Genomic DNA, 19,450 nt, shown 5'->3' on the forward strand with positions numbered 1-19,450 from the left:
TCCTGTTACTTATCTCTGGTCTTGGGGACTGTGATCGTGCATTTCTGATCATCCCTCAGCTCTGGGAGCCAGGCTTCCGGGTTCTTTCGCGGGTTTACTAACTTCAAAAAAGAAACGCGAAGGAGTCCATTCCACCTGACAAAGGCCCAGTTTTCAGAAATCTCAAAACCCAAGGCAGTCGGAACGATATACAGAATTTAGGTAGAAACATACACTTAGAATCATATAATTTCTATCAAGAGCCTTCCCTAACCTCCCTGGTGGTCTAGTGGTTAGGATTCGGCGCTCTCACCGCCGCGGCCCGGGTTCGATTCCCGGTCAGGGAAGGATCGTTTTAAGTTTTCTTTTTAACTATTCCACAGAATCCTTTTAATAATTTTTTTTTCCTTTTAATGATTAACATTGTTTCTCCTAGTCAGTTACCCGACTCGCCAAAGCTGAAATACAGGAAGTGCAGAGATATACAAAGTGAAAATTGTTCTCCGACCTATTAACTCCGATGTCCAGTTTTAAAAAAAACAATTGGAATTATGCTATTCATACTATTTTATTTCCAGCTATTTTTAAAGTTAATATATTTCCAACACTTGTCAATGGAAATAAACGCTCTTCACTAACATGATATTTTCTTTCAATTTAGTTTAGTTCTTGAAAAGGGCAGTGTATTTATTTACATGGTTTAGGATTCAAATATGCAAAGGCTATAACTGACAAACTTAATTATCTCTGCCATCTATTTTCCCTCTAATAAGGCAACCAATGTTACATTTCATATCTTATGCAAACGCAAGTACATGCACACATACTTATATATTTAAATATACTCCTCCTTGCACAAATGATAGCAATCTATACACGTTTTTTGGCACGCTTTGCCTTTTTTACTTAACAATGTATTTTAGAAATATATTAGATTATACATTAAGTTTAGACATGAAGAGTTTCCTCATTCTTCCTTATGGCACATAGTATTCTACTGTATTGATATTCCATAATTAATTGAACTAACTTCTTTTCGATGGACAGTTAGGTTATTTCTAATCCTTTGCTACTACAAACAATGCCGCCAAAAACAATCTACCGTATTGTATTTACCTTAATGCATCTGCCCTATGAAAGTACTCTGAAATGCCTAATAACTCCATCAGGGGAGACTTAACTTCCTAACTGGATTTGAGACACCTCCTTCAAACCACAATTGAAAAAATTAGAACTGATTTTTAAAACCTGTGAATCAATAAGAAACTACCATAGAATTTTTAATATAACCATAGGAGAAATCACAGAGCGCTGTCTTGTCTGGCTGGGTGTTAGAAATCTCTCTTAATGTGAATGACGGATAAAGAATTGTGTGACCAGAACTAGACAGTTACTCCTCATAGGGAAAACAATCAAAAGAGCAAAGGGTCTGCGTTGGTGGTATAGTGGTGAGCATAGCTGCCTTCCAAGCAGTTGACCCGGGTTCGATTCCCGGCCAACGCAATATTCCTTTAAATTTTCTCCCCCGAAACTTTTAAGTAGTTCAATTCAGTAAACTACCAGGGAAGGAAAGGTTTTTGAGACTCTCTGCTCCGTGGTGAATCTATCTTAAAAGAGACCCTCTGGGGTTTTTGTAGCTGCAACGCCGAGCCAAGCCAGTGTGCTGGGTTCGGACGCTGGCCTCGCACCAGTATATAACTATCCTTTTGGGGTCTTTAGGGAATTTTTTTGGGGGGGGGAGGGTCTGAAATAGAGGCTGCTCGGATTTGATTTTCTAAATCCTCAGATGCGGCTCTGGTTTACTGAGGAATCAGAGTAAGGACGTCAGTACAAATCCCGCAGTTCCCGGAGAGATCCCTGTCACTTGGAACGGTGTCTAGCAAGAAGAAACGTAAAAGAGGGCCTTCGACCAGCTCCGCTTCTATCCGGGCTCCACCGCTCCAGGGACAGAAACCTCAATTCCAGGGTACAAGCTGGAAATGGAAGGAAAAGCGGCATGAGGAGGGGCGATCCGCGGTGGTCCCAGCCACAGCCCGCTGCCCAGCCGAAGGGCGATGCTGGCGCCTGAAGGCGGGATTTAGCCCAGAACCAGATTCAGGGGTCAAGACTTCGAGGCTGTGGAGTGGAAATGTTTGGTGTTTTGATTGCTGCAGATCACTTGAACGGGGCGAATAAAACGGCAGCGTAGGGTACGCATTCCTATTCCAAAAGGCATAAAATAAAAGCACGTTACGTCGCCTGGCAGGTGGCGCGCCGTGATCGTATAGTGGTTAGTACTCTGCGTTGTGGCCGCAGCAACCTCGGTTCGAATCCGAGTCACGGCATATAATGTGTCTGGGGTGGCCTGTTTTTTTTTCTTCTTTTTTAAAATTAATATACAAAATCTTTTAAAGGGCTTGAAAAAAGCTTAATTCTCTCTTCGTTCCAAGCTCCTCGCAGAAATGCTGTTCAAAAACTGGGTGAATTGTTTCTGTTCAGCTCCTTAACCCACTCGCTCCCCCTAAAACAAACAACCTAAGCGGCTCTGGCACGCGCGCACTTCAGGGCGGTCTGGGGAGTATCGGAGCTGCCACCAAGGCTGCAAAGGTGAGAACCCTTTGCTTCTGACTCTGGAACTCACCGCCTGTACCGTACATTGGAGAAATGAAAGTTGGGAGAGTGGAATGAAATCCCCTGGGGCTCTGACTCCCATCTGACTTGAAATCTCGCTAGGACGTTTACACGTAACAAATAGGGTCTTTTACTTAAGCCACAAAATTTTAGTATTTAAAAACAAATTCGTGCTCCCAGTGACACGTCCCTCAGCCACGCTTCCTCCCACCACCGTGGTCGTCACGGTTTAGGAAAAGAAGAAAACATGGGGCGCCTGGATGGCTGAGTGAATTAAGCCTCTCTGCCTTCAGGAAAAGAAGGAAGCAGGGGCTGGAGCACCAAGCCCCCAGGCAAGCCCCCAGGCCCCTACCTGCTCCCCCGGCTGTTTGCGACTCTCATCCGGGTTCCCTCGCGCTCTTTAGTCTCCTCCTCAGCAGTCGGCAAGCCAGACACAGGGCTAACAAAATGATCCGATCCATGCGGACTTTGCGGAAACACGGAGGTTTTAGGACTCCAGATTCTCTGTTCTCTGGAAGGCTGCCTGGCCCCACGCAGTCCCCGCCACTCTCTCGGAGCCAGTTGTAGTAGTAAAAAGCTACTACTATGTTCACAATCCCAAGATCTCTTCCATTGTCACTAGTGTGTATCTAGACTATATAGTCTGTCTCTTGAAAGAAATTATACCTCTAAGAGAAGGCCTGTATCACAAGCGCCCGGCTAGCTCAGTCGGTAGAGCATGAGACTCTTAATCTCAGGGTCGTGGGTTCGAGCCCCACGTTGGGCGTGCAGATGTTTTTCTCCTGAGTTTCTATGAAATCTTCTTAGGCAACCAACAATTGTAAATTTGTAATTAGCCACTGCGGCCGCTTTTGTTTTTAAACTTCGGTAACAACTTCCAGAACATCTTCTATTCGCTCCAAATTGAACACAAATTAATCCGAACCGGGGACCCTGGGTCCCTGACCTACCAACTGAGGGGCGGGAGGAGCTTCTCCCGGGGGGAAGGTGACAGCTCCGAGTCCCGATCCGCGGGGGCCCCCTCCGCCCTATCACGACTCTGCTCCACCGAGAAGACGCCTTAGGACCAGAAGGGACCGGATGGAAACACTCTACTCTGCTTGGTGGGGTTTTTTGAAGGACCTTCTTAGCTAGTTAAAATGTTCTTCGCTAGGTGCCAAGGAGCATCTGTTTTTTACTTTTCAGGTTTTGAAGCGTTCATCAGCCACAAACGGCTATAAAATACAACTCATTTACTAAGATCCCGGAGGCGGGGTGGAAAGGAGAGTGCCCTCGAAAAGGATCTGGGGAGGCGGAGGAGGGACTGTTGAAGAGCCGCCGGCGTGGGCGGGGCGTGGGCGAGGCGCAGGCGTGAGCTTGCAGGCGGGGAGTCCACGCGGCTCTCCGCCGGATGCGTGGGGCGGGGTCTGGGCGGCCTGTTGCGCTGCGCCCACCGGTTTTGAGGTAGTTATTGATCCAATGGAGAACTTGGTTCTGCTGGGGAAAGCCTGAACTTTTTGCTCTGTAATTGTCTCGTCCGAGTCTCCTTTCAGTGTTGGAATGGGTGGTCTGGCTTAAGTTGTTTTTCAAGGCGAGTGGCAGCCAAGTTTGGCACAGGTCTAGAGGCTTCTCCTCAAGGGCCAAGACACTTAACTCCTCATGCAAGTTGTCCGCCTCCCTTCCCTAAGGATCCTTTAACAGTCCTTTTTTTGTTGTTAAGTTTGTAAATATGCTTCAGCCTCCCACCAACCCTCTCCGAGATGATCAATACATTAGGCCAGTTATTCTCAAGTGTAGTGCCAGGACAAACATGAGCTTCACCTGGAAACTTGTGAGATATACAGATTCTCAAGCCCCACGTCAGACCTGCGGAATCAGAAACCATGTGCTGGCCCAAAAACCTGTGACTTAAGCTCTGTAGGTGATTTAGGTAAATGGCCAAGTTCAGGAACCACTGCATCAGGACCTCCTTCCCTGTCAACCAAGATATATTATGTTCTTGGCTGGGAGACTCAATGTCACAAAGATAACATCTCTCCTTAATTTGCTGTCTGAAGTTAACATGGTTTTCATAAGAATATCGAAATGTTTTTTAGAATTCAAACTGGACAATATAATTTTAAAGTTTAAATGGAAAAGTAACAAGCAGAAATACTCAGGGAGGGGCGCCTGGGTGACTCGGTTGTTAAGCATCTGCTTTTGGCTCAGGTCATGATCTTGGGGTCCTGGGATCCAGCCCAACTTCTGGCCCTGCTGGGTGGGGAGCCTGCTTCTCCCTCTCCTGCTCCCCCTGCTTGTGTTCTCTCTCTTGCTGGCTTTATCAAATAACTAAATAAAATCTCAAAAATAAAGAAACGAAATACTCGAGGAAGATCTTTTTCAAGGAAATTTTCTTTTAAAGAGAGCAATAGGAAGGACCAATCCTATGAAAAATTATAGTAATTAAGATAGTAAGGTATCATGCATGAGTCAACAGTAATAAATGGCACAAGAATCCGGATATATACCAAAATACATAAATAAATGTAATACATTAGAAGGAGGGTCTTGAACCAGTAATTCTAATGAGCAGTTTTGAATAAATAGGTGTCTAGGGAAAAATAATGGTCAGTGAATACCATGATCTTTACATAAGGGTAAATTCTAAATCAATCAAAGATTTAAATAACAATAAAGAGGAACATAAAAGTTCTTGTGGAAATAGGAAACAATTATTATCTCGGTGTGTATGTGAAAAAAGGTGTTCTACAACATAAACTCTCAAGTCGTGAGAGAAAGTATCAATGAATATGACTACGTGAATCAAGTGATATCTGGCTAAGTCAAGTCCAAACACAACAAATTTGAGAAAATATTTGCAATTCACATTGTGGTAAAAATCCTCCATTTTAATTTCTCCTCACTGCCCTAATTGTGAACTCACACCCCCAAACAGCTGAAACCCCTTGATAACAAACCCAACACCTACATTCACAGAACACACATATATACAAAGGGCTAATTTCCCTAATATTTACAAACTACAAACCAACAAGAAATAAGTCAACAACCCTCCCCAAAGAGCAAACATATAAAGAATAGAAAATACACATTTCTATTGCTCATAAGGAAAGATAGTCAACATTCAAGGCTGCTATTAACAAAAGCAATGCAATTTGAAACAACACTGAGTTAACACTTTTGACCTATAAGAAATGCTGTAATTTTTTAAAGTTTAGCATGTTGGAGAGGTTAAATATGAAAGGGTGAGTTGGTCCAAGTTCTGTAGGGTGCCCTTTTAACAATATCTATCAATAATTAAACTTTTTATTTACTTTTTAAAATCCACACTTAGAAATTTATCCCATTACCCCCACACATGTGAAATTAAACATATTCAAGGTTATTCATAGAGCATTTTTCATTAAGTGATTAAGACTGGAAACCTCTCTAAATTTCCACCATTTGGGGGTGGGTAACTAAATATACAACTATACAATGAAATACGGTTCAGCCAGCTGTAAAAAGAATGAGGAAGCTCCTGATATTCCAATATGGTTTGACTGAAAAGAAATGGTATATTTTGCAGCTCCTCCCATCAGGATGTGGAACTTATTTGTCCACTGGTCTGTTATCTAGGACTGGCTCTGTGACTTGCTTTGGCCAATGTTGGTGCCTTAGCAAACCTGAGGAAAAGCGCAGGCTTGAAAAATGCACATCGGGGCTTAACCTCCTTTTGCTGCACTTGGAATCCTGAGGCCATAATCTGAAGACCCTCAAGCTGGTCTGCTGGACAGATCACAAGGAGAAGAAGATCCATCCAGGTCTTCTAGTCAATTCAGCTGTGCCCCAGACAGGTGACTGAACCATCCTACACCAACCAGCCCCAAATGAGCTGGCCCGGAAGAGAAAAACTTCCAACTCACAGAAGCCCTAAAAAATAATAAATTATTCTTATTTTAAGTCAGTAAGTTTGGGATGGTTTGTTATACAGCAAAAGCTAACTTAAATTCACTGAGACATAGATCAAGTGAAGATTCCAAAGGAACAGTCTTATAATGTGCAATCATTTGTATCAAAGTGGTAATGGTGGTTCCAAGAGATAGACACTTTTACTTATATATACATAAACATCTCTGGAGTGATACACAAGAAATCCAAACTCCTCCACTGAAAGGGTCCATTAAGTGCCCAGTAGAGTGGGTAAAAATAGATTAGCTTCAAAACAGTAAGGACAAAGAGGAGATCCTGAAAGCTTTTGGGAAGGGGAGTGAGACAACAGTTTAATGTCAACAACCAAGAATTAGAATGGCATCTGCCAAAATCAATAAAGAAACAAGAGCACTGAATGACACACTGGACCAGATGGACCTCATAGATATATACAGAACATTCCACCCTAAAACAACGGAATACTCATTCTTCTCAAGTGCACATGGAACCTTCTCAAGAATAGACCAAATACTGGGTCACAAATCAGGACTCAACCGATACCAAAAGACTGAGATTATTCCCTGCATATTTTCATATCACAATGCTTTGAAACTGGAGCTCAATCACAAGGAAAAGTTCCGAAGGAACTCAAACACCTGGAAGCTAAAGACCACCTTGCTTAAGAATGCTTGGATCAACCAGGAGATCAAAGAAGAACTGAAACAATTCATGGAAACCAATGAGAATGAAGACACTTCGGTCCAAAACCTATGGGATACAGCAAAGGCAATCCTAATGGGGAAATAATACATAGCCATCCAAGCCTCCCTCAAAAAAATGGAAAAATCCAGAACACAGCAGCTGTCTCTACAGCTTTAAGAACTGGAGAATCAACAACAAATCAAACCAACTCCACACATAAGAAGGGAAATAATCAAGATTAGAGCTGAGATCAATGAGGTAGAAACCAGAGATACAGTAGAACGTATCAATGAAACCAGAAGCTGGTTTTTTGAAAGAATCAATAAGATCGATAAACCATTGGCCACACTCATCCAAAAGAAAAGAGAGAAAGCCCAAATTCATTAAATTATGAATGAAAAGGGAGAGATCACAACTAACACCAAGGAAGTAGAAACAATCATCAGAAGTTATTATCAACAGTTATATACCAATAAGCTAAGCAACCTAGATGAAATGGATGCATTCCTGGAAAACTATAAACTCCCAAAATTGAACCAGGAAGAAATTGACAACTTGAATAGACCGATATCTAGTAATGAGATTGAAGTGGTGATCAAAAACCTCCCAAAAAACAAGAGCCCAGGACCTGATGGATTCCCTGGGGAATTGTACCAAACTTTCAAAGAAGAAATAACACCTATTCTCCTGAAGCTGTTTCAAAAAATTGAAGCAGAAGGAAAACTTCCAGACTCCTTCTATGAAGCCAGCATTACCTGATCCCCAAACCAGGCAAAGACCCTACCAAAAAGGAGAATTTCAGACCAATATCACTGATGAATATGGATGCTAAGATTCTCAACAAGATCCTAGCAAACAGGATCCAACAGCACATTCAAAAGATTATCCACCATGACCAGGTGGGATTCATCCCTGGGCTACAAGGATGGTTCAATATTCGCAAATCAATCAATGTGATAGAACAAATTAATATGAGAAGAGAGAAGAACCACATGGTCCTCTCAATCAATGCAGAAAAAGCATTTGACAAAATCCAGCATCCGTTCCTGATTAAAACGCTTCAAAGTATAGGGATAGAGGGAACATTCCTGAACCTCATCAAATCTATCTATGAAAGACCCACAGCAAATATCACCCTCAATGGGAATAAGCTTGCGGCCTTCCCGTTGAGATCAGGACCAAGACAAGGATGCCCACTTTCACCACTCGTGTTCAACATAGTATTAAAAGTCCTAGCAACAGCAAGCAGACAAGAGAAATAAAAGGTATCCAAATTGGCAATGAAGAAGTCAAACTCTCTCTCTTCGCAGATGACATGATTCTTTACATGGAAAACCCAAAAGACTCCACCCCCCAAACTACTAGAACTCATACAGCAATTCGGCAACGTGGCAGGATACAAAGTCACTGTACAGAAATCAGTGGCTTTCTTATACACTAACAATGAAAAATACAGAAAGGGAAATTAGAGAATCAATTCCATTTACTATAGCACCAAGAACCATAAGATACCTGGGAATAAACCTAACCAAAGAGGTAAAGCATCTGTATTCGAGGAACTACAGAACACTCATGAAAGAAACTGAAGAAGACACAAAAAGATGAAGACCATTCCATGCTCTTGGATCGGAAGAATAAACATTGTTAAAATGTCTATACTGCCTAGAGCAATCTATACTTTTAATGCCATTCCGATCAAAATTCCACCGGTATCTTCAAAGAGCTGGAGCAAATAATCCAAAAATTTGTATGGAACCAGAAGAGACCCAAATCGCTAAGGAAATGTTGAAAAACAAATAAAACTGGGGGCATCACGCTACCTAATTTCAAGCTTTACTACAAAGCTGTGATCACCACGACAGCATGGTACTGGCATAAAAACAGACACATAGACCAGTGGACAGAGTAGAGAGCCCAGATATGGACCCTCAACTCTATGGGCAAATAATCTTCGACAAAGCAGGAAAAAATATACAGTGGAAAAAAGACAGTCTCTTCAATAAATGGTGCTGGGAAAACTGGGCAGCTATATGTAGAAGAATGAAACTCGACCATTCTCTTACACCGTACACAAAGATCAACTCAAAATGGGTAAAAGACCTCAACGTGAGACAGGAATCCATCAGCATCCTAGAGGAGAACATAGGCAGTAATCTCTTCGATATCAGCCACAGCAACTTCTTTCAAGATATGTCTCCAAAGGCAAAGGAAACAAAAGCGAAAATAAACTTTTGGGACTTCATCAAAATCAAAAGCTTCTGCACAGCAAAGGAAACAGTCAAAAAAACAAAGAGGCAACCCACGGAATGGGAGAAGATATTTGCAAATGACAGTACAGACAAAAGGTTGATATCCAGGATCTATAATGAACTCCTCAAACTCAACACACACAGAACAGACAAGCATATCAAAAAATGGGTGGAAGATATGACAGAGACTTCTCCAATGAAGACATACAAATGGCTATCAGGCACATGAAAAAATGTTCATCATCACTAGCCATCAGGGAGATTCAAATTAAAACCACATTGAGATATCACCTTACACCAGTTAGAACGGCCAAAATTAACAAGACAGGAAACAACATGTGTTGGAGGGGATGTGGATAAAGGGGAACCCTCTTACACTGTTGGTGGGAATGCAAGTTGGTGCAGCCTCTTTGGAGAACAGTGTGGAGATCCCTCAAGAAATTAAAAATAGAACTTCCCTATGACCCTGCAATTTCACTCCTGGGTATTTACCCCAAAGATACAGATGTAGTGAAAAGAAGGGTCATCTGTACCCCAATGTTAATAGCAGCAAAGGCCACGGTCGCCAAACTGTGGAAAGAACCAAGATGCCCTTCAACGGATGAATGGATAAGGAAGATGTGGTCCATATACACTGTAGAGTATTATGCCTCCATCAGAAAGCATGAATACCCAACTTTTGTAGCAACATGGACGGGACTGGAAGAGATTATGCTGAGTGAAGTAAGTCAAGCAGAGAGAGTCAGTTATCATATGGTTTCACTTATTTGTGGAGCATAACAAATAGCATGGAGGACATGGGGAGTTAGAGAGGAGAAGGGAGTTGGGGTAATTGGAAGGGGAGGTGAACCATGAGAGACATGGAAAACTCTAAAAAACAATCTGAGGGGTTTGAATTGGCGGAGGGGTGGGAGTTGGGGTACCAGGTGGTGGGTATTAGAGAGGGCACGGATTGCATGGAGCACTGGGTGTGGTGAAAAAATAATGAATACTGTTATGCAAATAAAAAATAAATAAAATAAATTAAAAATAAATTAAAAAAAAAAGAAAAAAAGAATGGCATCTGCCTTCTCTACAGTGTCAATGGGCTCCAGTGTATAACCATCAGGAACAAACCTGGATTTGTTCAAACAAAGTTGGATTTGTGGCTTCTCGCAACAAAAGAGACAACATACATTGTGGGTAACTATGGGGCAGTTCTACCTTTGGAAATCTTAGTACTTTTTATTCCAAAAGTGGGAGGAGTGGAACAGAGTCAAATGTGAAATTGGTGAAGAAGCAACAGTTACTATTAGTTGGTCATTTGTTGTGGTTTGGACTGCGTTCTGTTCATGCTCAAACACGATCATTGTAGGAATGCTTGCCACACTGACCCCATTTTTGGCCAGCATTTTGACTTGTCTGCTTGGTGTTCATTCTAGTGTTATGTTCTTCAGAAGCTGCCCCCGCCCCCACAGATTACTGTACGTGTCTTGTGATCACAGAGGAAACAAGAGCACCAAGAGTTCTGTATAGCCTCCAGCAGGTCCATTAAGATATAAACTTCAGTAACGTGGTTTTGGCCTCCTGGTGCACAGATGGGTCTGTTAATAATTAGCTATTAATCACATTTGCGTGTACACTTAGATATCACTGTTATGCTCTTCCTCAGGTCCTACCTCCTCACACGATTTATGAGTTAAGGTCTGGATTTTTGTGGAGAATCTGCATGGTCCAATCCTTCCCGCCAGTAAGTTACCCAATATAAAAACCCTCTGTCAACTGCTTCTCTCATTTGTTTCCCCATCTCAAAGTGCCTTCTCAGTTCAGGGGATGTCAAGCATCCTTGATGTTCCTCTGCCTTCAGACAATCATGTAGTAGTTCTTCTTTTCCTCCTTCTTTTGTTTTATCATGATTAGAGAGTGGTTTCGTCTGATGCTGGTGTTCTGGGAAATTTTTTAGTTTTAACTAAAGGAGTACATCACAGCCCAGGTGTTTCAGTCAGGCTGGCTCTAAGCTGACAGCAATGAAGAGCTGTTTTTCCTTCCCTAACAGCAACTCTAGGAAATAGGAAACAATGAAGCAGTGCTTTGAAAAATCTGAGGGAAAGTGATTTCAACCTAAAATTCTCTCTTTAGTAAAAATATCTATTAGTGGATATGGATCTAATAGACATTTCCAGACATGCAGGGTCTCAAAGAGTTTAGTTCTTTAAGCAATTCTCTACAGAAGTTATTGGAGGATATACACCATTAACAGGAAGGAAGGATCTCTTCCTCTTGGTCCCATATTGAACTCGAGTTGGAAGAGGTGAGTCCGGTCTCAAAATGGAGGGCCATGATCCAAAGGAACCAGAGCAGTGGAGAAAACCGTTTATTGGTGGTTTGAGCTTTGAAACTACAGATGATAGTTTAAGAGAACATTTTGAAAAATGGGGTACACTTACAGATTGTGTGGTGATGAGAGACCCCCAAACAAAACGTTCCAGGGGTTTTGGTTTTGTGACTTACTCTTGCGTTGAAGAGGTGGATGCAGCAATGTGTGCCTGACCACACAAGGTTGATGGGCGTGTAGTGGCACCAAAGAGAGCTGTTTCTAGAGAGGATTCTGTAAAGCCTGGTGCCCATCTAACAGTGAAGAAAATTTTTGTTGGTGGTATTAAAGAAGATACAGAAGAGTATAATTTGAGAGACTACTTTGAAAAGTATGGCAAGATTGAAACCATAGAAGTTATATTAGACAGGCAGAGTGGAAAAAAGAGAGGATTTGCTTTGGTAACTTTTGATGATCATGATACAGTTGATAAAATTGTTGTTCAGAAATACCACACTATTAATGGGCATAATTGTGAAGTGAGAAAGGCCCTTTCTAAACAAGAAATGCAGTCTGCTGGATCACAAAGAGGTCGTGGAGGTGGATCTGGCAACTTCATGGGTCGTGGAGGAAACTTTGGAGGTGGTGGTAACTTTGGCCATGGTGGAAACTTTGGTGGAAGAGGAGGCTATGGTGGTGGTGGTGGTGGCAGCAGAGGTAGTTACGGAGGAGGTGATGGTGGATATAATGGATTTGGAGGTGATGGTGGCAACTATGGCGGTGGTCCTGGTTACAGTAGGAGAGGAGGCTATGGTGGTGGTGGACCAGGATATGGAAACCAAGGAGGTGGGTATGGAGGTAGTGGTGGTGGGTATGACGGTTACAATGAAGGAGGATATTTTGGAGGTGGTAACTATGGTGGTGGTGGGCACTATAATGATTTTGGAAATTATAGTGGACAACAGCAATCAAATTATGGACCCATGAAGGAGGGCAGTTTTGGTAGAAGAAGCTCCGGCAGTCCCTATGGTGGTGGTTATGGCTCTGGTGGTAGAAGTGGTGGCTTTGGTAGCAGAAGGTTCTAAAAATTTTTCAGAAGAAAAGGGCTACAGTTCTTAGCAGGAGAGCGAGCGAGGAGTTGTCGGGAAAGCTGCAGGTTACTTTGAGACAGTCGTCCCAAATGCATTAGAGGAACTGTAAAAATCTGCCACAGAAGGAACGATGATCCATAGTCAGAAGAGTTACTGCAGCTTAAACAGGAAACCCTTCTTGTTCAGGACTGTCATAGCCACAGTTTGCAAAAAGTGCGGCTATTGATTAATGCAATGTAGTGTCAATTAGATGTACATTCCTGAGGTCTTTTATCTGTTGTAGCTTTTTCTTTTTCTTTTCATTACATCAGGTATATTGCCCTGTAAATTGTGGTAGTGGTACCAGGAATAAAAAATTAAGAAATTTTTAACTTTTCAAAAACAAAAAACAAAAAACAAACAAACAAAAAAACCAGGAAGGAAGGAAGAAGATGACCTAATAAAAGAGGCAATGGAAACCCCAAGATAATGGTAAAGAGAGGTATGATGATGACAGCAGTAGGGAAGGCCTGTAGGTCAAGTGGTCTAGACTGGAGGAGATGGGAATGTGCCAGGAGAGAGTTCTTGAAAAAGGTTTAAGGGGCACCTGGGTGGCTCAGCGGGTTAAAGCCTCTGCCTTTGGCTCAGGTCATGATCTCAGGGTCCTGGATTCGAGCCCCGAATCTGGCTCTCTGCTCAGTGGGGAGCCTGCTTCCCTTCCTCTCTCTGCCTGCCCTTCTGCCTACTTGTGATCTTTGTCTGTCAAATGAATAAATAAAATCTTAAAAAAAAAAAAAAAGAAAGAAAGAAAACAAAACGTGTGTTTCAATGTGTCAAGGGGAGATTTACAGTACTGCAAAGAAACCAGTTATGATTTAGTAATGATTGCATGGAAAACTAAGGTAACTGTTAATGCCAGGAGAACATGTTACACAAAACTGATCACATTAGGGGTGCCTGGGTGGCTCAGTGGGTTAAAGTCTCTGCCTTCAGCTCAGGTCATGATGCCGGGGTCCTGGGACTTAGCCCTGTATCGGGCTCTCTGCTCCACGGTGAGCCTGCTTTCCCCTCTCTCTCTCTCTGCCTGCCTCTCTGCCTACTTGTGATCTCTGTCTGTCAAATACATAAATAAAATCTTTTAAAAAAATTTTTTGATCATATTACATGGCTTGTCTATTAACAGTTTATATATATTTAAAATAATAATCACTGATCTTATCAAAATTATGATATGAGTATATCGATGTATTAAGAGTTCTCTGGAGGGGCTCCTGGGTGGCTCAGTGAGTTAAAGCCTCTGCCTTTGGCTTGTGTCATGATCCCAGGGTCCTGGGATCGAGCCCCACATTGGGCTCTCTGCTCAGCGGGGAGCCTGCTTCCCCCTCTCTCTCTGCCTGTCTCTCTGCCTACTTGTGATCTCTGTCAAATAAATAAGTAAAATCTTAAAAAAAAATCAATAAATAAAAAATAAAAAAAAGTTCTCTGGAGAAGTAGAACCAACAGAAGATGTATTTATATACATACCTAGGACATAAATATGTGTGTATATAAAATATTTATCTATTGAGAGAGAAAGAAAAGCTTTTATTTTAAGGAATTAGCTCACATGATTGTGGAGGCTGGTGAATCCAAAATCTTCAAGATATGCCAGTAGGCTGGAGACCCAGGAAAGAGTTGATATTGTAGTTCTAACCTTGAGGCAGGATCTGGAGGCAGAATTCCTCCCTCCTTGGGGGAACCTTGATTTTTTCCCCCTCAGGCCTTCAATTGTTTAGATGATCCCCTTGCTCATTATGGAGAGTAATCTGTTTTACACAAAGTCTACTGATTTACATATTAATCTTATCTATAAAATACCCTCACAAGAACATCTAGATGATGTTTGACCAAATTATCTGGGTCCCATGGCCTGCCCAAGCTGAAACATCAAATTAATCATCACAGTTGGGAAGCTAAGGAAGTGGGAAAGTGTGTGTGTGTGCATGTACACACACAGTGGTAAATTGTAGAGGGAGTAGACAGAAGATGAAGTACCTAAAACTAGAAAATGAAGAATTAACAATATTTGTTTTCAGAGATGGAAATAGCCAATCACTGATTTAAAGAATTAAAGTCAAGGTGCTGAACAGAGATGCGGTGACCTCCCAAAGCTTTTGTGGCACATTTTCTGAGGCTCTCCCAAGGCCAGCCCTGCTGAGGATTAGGTGGGTTTTGGGAACTTCCCAGCTCAGGATTCCCGGGCCCCACGCAGGGAATGTATGGTGTGGTATTCCAGCAGTACTAGCACCAAGGGAGCAATTCCATAAGATCAGCAGAATGGACACCATTACGAAGTTTCCCCAAAGAAAGTTCTGAGAAGGCAGTCTCTCCTCTTGCTGCCATAAGAAAACATTTAAAAATATCCAACATCTGAAGTCTTAATTTGAGGAAAAAAAAATTTTTTTTAAAGATTTTATTTATTTGACAGAGAGAGATCACAAGTAGGCAGAGAGGCAGGCAGAGAGAGAGAGAGAAGCAGCAGGCTCCCCGCTGAGCAGAGAGCCCGATGCGGGACTCGATCTCAAGACCTTGAGATCATGACCTGAGCCGAAGGCAGTGGCCTAATCCACTGAGCCACCCAGGCGCCCCAATTTGAGGAAAATTTTAAAATTCTCTCCTTACGAAGTTTTATTTTGGCTCAGGACCACCCAGGAAGGTCCCACTCTGACAGGTGAGTTCTTGGCTCTTCTTCAAGAAGCAGAAGACTGGGTTCTCTGCCACAGGAACATTGGGAACCGGACTTCTACTGTCCTATGAATCCAACCCTGTGAACTACTTCCCCAGGATCCCCAGGGGATCAAGAGAACAAAGGAGACTGAGGGAGCACCAGCTCCTCATGGACAAGTCACAGTAATGTGTGAGACCAACAAGGAATAACATTCCCCAAGCAAAAGTGATGGATTTGTACTGCTGGTAAATGTCAGTTTGGGCTGCCAAGAAAAGGGTGCCCTCTTAGAATGTGGCAGTATGACTAGGTACAACTTCTTTGGAGGGCCATTAGTCAGGAATTAGCAAAATTAGGAATGACAAATACTTTGATTAGGAAAGTCCACTTCCAGCAATCTCTTTTAGGGAAATCCATGCATAAGTGATAAGAATATTTGTATAAGGATGTTCTTTGAACAAGCATTTGCAACAGTAAACATTAGAATCAATGTCACGTCCAACAATTAAGGCATGTTTGTCTATACACTAATCCATCGAAAAATCAGTAAATAAATAAAAATAAATTACCAAAAAATAAACAAACAAGCAAATCACAAAACAATAACCCATCCATGGAAAGATAGCCATTTGTTTAAGAAGATGAGGTAAATAACAGAAATGGTGACGAGATGCCACTCAAAAGTTTTAATTAAACTTAAGTGGTCAAATGGTTTATATGCGCATCTCATAAAAATTTAAATTAATCCATGAAGGAAGTACTCTTATTCGCCCCCTCTTATAGACAAAGAAATCGAGGCACAGAAAATTCGTGATTTGTTCAAGCCACATGGTGGAAGAACCACAATTGCACCCATAACTAGAGGCTTCACCGCGAGTGAAGACAGGTTTTGTTGTTCTCAATTCTTAGGATTTTCTAGTTTCCAGGATGTGCAGTTGTAAAAACCCAGTTTTGGGAAGTGAGGCTCTCTGCAGTGCCTCTGGGATAAAGAAAGGCCCAGACGCGGACTACTGAAAGAAATACCTTTGCTGAAAAATTCCTTCTTCTAGGCACTTTGATGCAACTTGGGTCTTCGGGCAGGTATTTCGGAGTCTGATTTAAAGTGGACAGAAGTTCAGAAGACTCGGAGGATAAATAAATTCACTAGCAAGTAACCTAAGGTTCCCAAGTTGCTGGGAAAAGAGACCGTCCCTGGGTGGGATCGAACCACCAACCTTTCGGTTAACAGCCGAACGCGCTAACCGATTGCGCCACAGAGACACGGAAACTCTCCTGCCTCAACTCATTTCCTGATCTCAGAAATTGCTTTCCAACCTCTGGCTGGGGACATCTCATTCTTTCACTCCGGAAACCGGAAGGGCGGGAGACACTGAGGCCACCGGTTGTCTCACTGGGCACGTGTGAACATCGACACCGGGCCAGACACCCGGGGACTCGGAGAGCCCAACGCCGGACCCACCACCCCTCCGCCTGCTCCTCGCAGCCTCATCGCCGCCTGGCTCCAGAAGTGGCCCGCAGCCTCTCGGGCTGAAGTCATCCACCTTCCCATTGTTAACTCCGATTTCTTCCGGGCGCTCCCAGGGAGTCCCCGCAAGATCAGGCCGACGCGCGTGAGCTGGGCGCTACCCCCAAGGCCCCAGCTCGCTGCAAGGGTAGACTCAACGGGGCCGGACGGGCGTGGCTAGCGATGCAGCGGGTGCCCCCGAGCCGGGCCGGGCCCTGGTAGGCACTCCCTAAATGGCTGGTGACAGATCCATTCTGCCGTGGGGGCCCAGGGGAGCCAAGAACTGCAGTGTGGGCATTTGAGTCCTACGAGGGGCTCGGGAGAGGGAAGACAGCAAAGGTTTCTCCGAAGCGGACGAGCTTTGGTTCCCAGAGCTGATCGAGAATGCGTCGAAAATTCCGACTTTGGACTCGTGCGCCCTAGGATGGACCTGAGTCCCCACCCTGAACCGCCACGCAGCAGCCTAGTATGGCTTCGGCGGTCCGGGGCCGGGGTGTCGAGGGTTGAACCCAGGAAACTGGACAAGAGAAGCAGAGAGGGGGCGTGGGCAGCCTGGTGAGGGGCGGGGGACAGGACGCGAGCACTCAGCCTCTGAACAAAAGGCCGATTTTCCTTAATTTCGATCACCCGCCACTTGCCGTCTCTTGTGTGCGGTTGGTGCTCTCAGCTCTGAAAAACAGTTTTCCTCCTTTAAATGCCTGGTTTACAGACGGCAGCGCCATGAGATATCACCCTTTGGACCTGGCGACCTCCCAAACGCGGGCACCAGAGCTGCTGGGGGGTCCACAGTCCCTGTTCATGGCTGCAAACCGCACCCTTGGGGGGAATCGGCCGGGCCCCAACCCCTCGCCCCCCGCCCGAAACCGGCTGTGCGCTCCTCCGCGCCCCTGAGCCCTGCAGAGGAATGTGGACAATGGTGAAGTCTGTACTTCCAGGAGGTGCACACTCAAAAGACAACCGGAGGAGAGGCTGGTGAAGAATTCTAAAGAAAGGTGTGTCTGAGCGAATTTATTATTACTGGAGTAAAGTAAGAATGCTTGTACTGAGTCGGACGATGACCCCTGTAGCTTTAATCCCACATAAATAGAGCTGAAAGTTCCCTACAGCTTTGTAGCTTTGTAGCCATTTGAGGGCTACTTCCAAGCATGCACTCACGTTTTTTTCTTTATAAACGTAGCTAACAATATACTATTTATTAATATGTGCGTTCCTTTGAGTCTCAATTTACTTTCCCAACAGCCCCCCAAGAAGGGGCGGAGAACAGGCGGGGCTTGGGCACAGAAAAATGCACTTGGCGTCACGTCAACTTTCACCTGAGCCTAAAGAAATTGGGGGAAAGCGCCCCCTCGTGGACGATTGGAAAATTCCAGTAACAGGGTTAATTAAGGAGGTGAGAATCTGTGGTAAGCCTCGGTGGGACCCCTTGGGATGGACTGAAAATCCTTTTATCCTGGAGATCCTTTCCATGGAAGTCTGGGGTTCAATATGGACGGAAACTAGCACCGAGAGAGGCCCTTCTATAAGGCCCGGGGCGGGGGCTGGCATTGCTCCCTCAGCCGGACCCCATCTCCACGCAGCACTTTTCATCCACTACGCTGGCCCCTCCTTGAACTCAGAAGCTGGAAGATCCTAGGCCTGGACTGTGATTTAGTGCCCATCAGCCGTGGGCCGGAGGAAATCTATTAAACTCTCTACAAACCTATTTCCAGATTAGCCACACGCTGAGGTCTTGGCTCAGGTATTACATTTAAGCAACGATTCCAAGCTGCTAGGGAAAAAAGAAGCGCACCTACTTCTCCCGTCTTGCTAGCTCAGTTCATAGCGCTCTAATTTTAGGGTACTGAGCATCGCCCAGCGCCCAGTGAATTTTATTTGGCTGTCTACCGATTGGGTAACGTCCGTGGCCAGTGCCGTGTGGATCCCCGAGGTAGCCACGAGGGGGCGCGCCGTCCCTTCCCCTTGGATCCCGGCTCCCAGAACCACTTCTTTCCCCCCTCCACCTCCCCCACCCCAGTTTGGATGGTAAATAATAAAAATGTCCAGTTTCACTTTCTCTGAGACTGGCACAAACCAAGATTCTTATTCTTTACCACCCCAACTGTAGGATCGTCTTGAGTTGCGGCATGGGAGGTTTGGTTGCATAAGCTCAGCTGCCCAGCTCAGAGGCTACCTCATTCCCTCTGCGGCTACCAAACTATAGAAAAGGCTCAAAGACAACTGGTTTTGAAAGTAACTGATTTCCTCTGTAATTTTAAATGTTCTGTTCTATGCACTAAGAAGTCTTATTCCTGGGATGCTTGGATGGCTCAGTTGGTTAAGCCTGGGAGGGTGGTTGAGACTGAGCCCTGTGTGGGGCTCTGGGCTCAGCCTGAAGTCTGCTTAACATTCTTTCTCCTCTGCCCCCCCATAAATAAATCTTTAAAAGCTTTATTCTAAGAAGCATGTGCA

The 19,450-nt window shown here is 43.9% G+C and overlaps 5 non-coding genes and 1 pseudogene across 5 annotated transcripts; 5 read left to right on the forward strand and 1 right to left on the reverse strand.

The window, feature by feature from the left end:
• The first annotated feature begins 254 nt into the window (after positions 1-254).
• TRNAE-CUC lies at positions 255-326 on the forward strand. Its single transcript has one exon. It is a non-coding gene; the product is annotated as a tRNA-Glu (tRNA).
• A 1,084-nt stretch (positions 327-1,410) lies between these two features.
• On the forward strand, positions 1,411-1,482 carry TRNAG-UCC. Its single transcript has one exon. It is a non-coding gene; the product is annotated as a tRNA-Gly (tRNA).
• A 749-nt stretch (positions 1,483-2,231) lies between these two features.
• TRNAH-GUG lies at positions 2,232-2,303 on the forward strand. Its single transcript has one exon. It is a non-coding gene; the product is annotated as a tRNA-His (tRNA).
• Positions 2,304-3,282: 979 nt separating this feature from the next.
• On the forward strand, positions 3,283-3,355 carry TRNAK-CUU. The gene has a single exon. It is a non-coding gene; the product is annotated as a tRNA-Lys (tRNA).
• An 8,383-nt stretch (positions 3,356-11,738) lies between these two features.
• On the forward strand, positions 11,739-13,197 carry LOC122898822 (annotated as a pseudogene).
• Positions 13,198-16,684: 3,487 nt separating this feature from the next.
• TRNAN-GUU lies at positions 16,685-16,758 on the reverse strand. The gene has a single exon. It is a non-coding gene; the product is annotated as a tRNA-Asn (tRNA).
• Between the last annotated feature and the right edge of the window lie 2,692 nt (positions 16,759-19,450).

This window comes from Neovison vison, chromosome 2 (assembly GCF_020171115.1).
Source record: "Neovison vison isolate M4711 chromosome 2, ASM_NN_V1, whole genome shotgun sequence".
NCBI lineage: Eukaryota > Metazoa > Chordata > Mammalia > Carnivora > Mustelidae > Neogale > Neogale vison.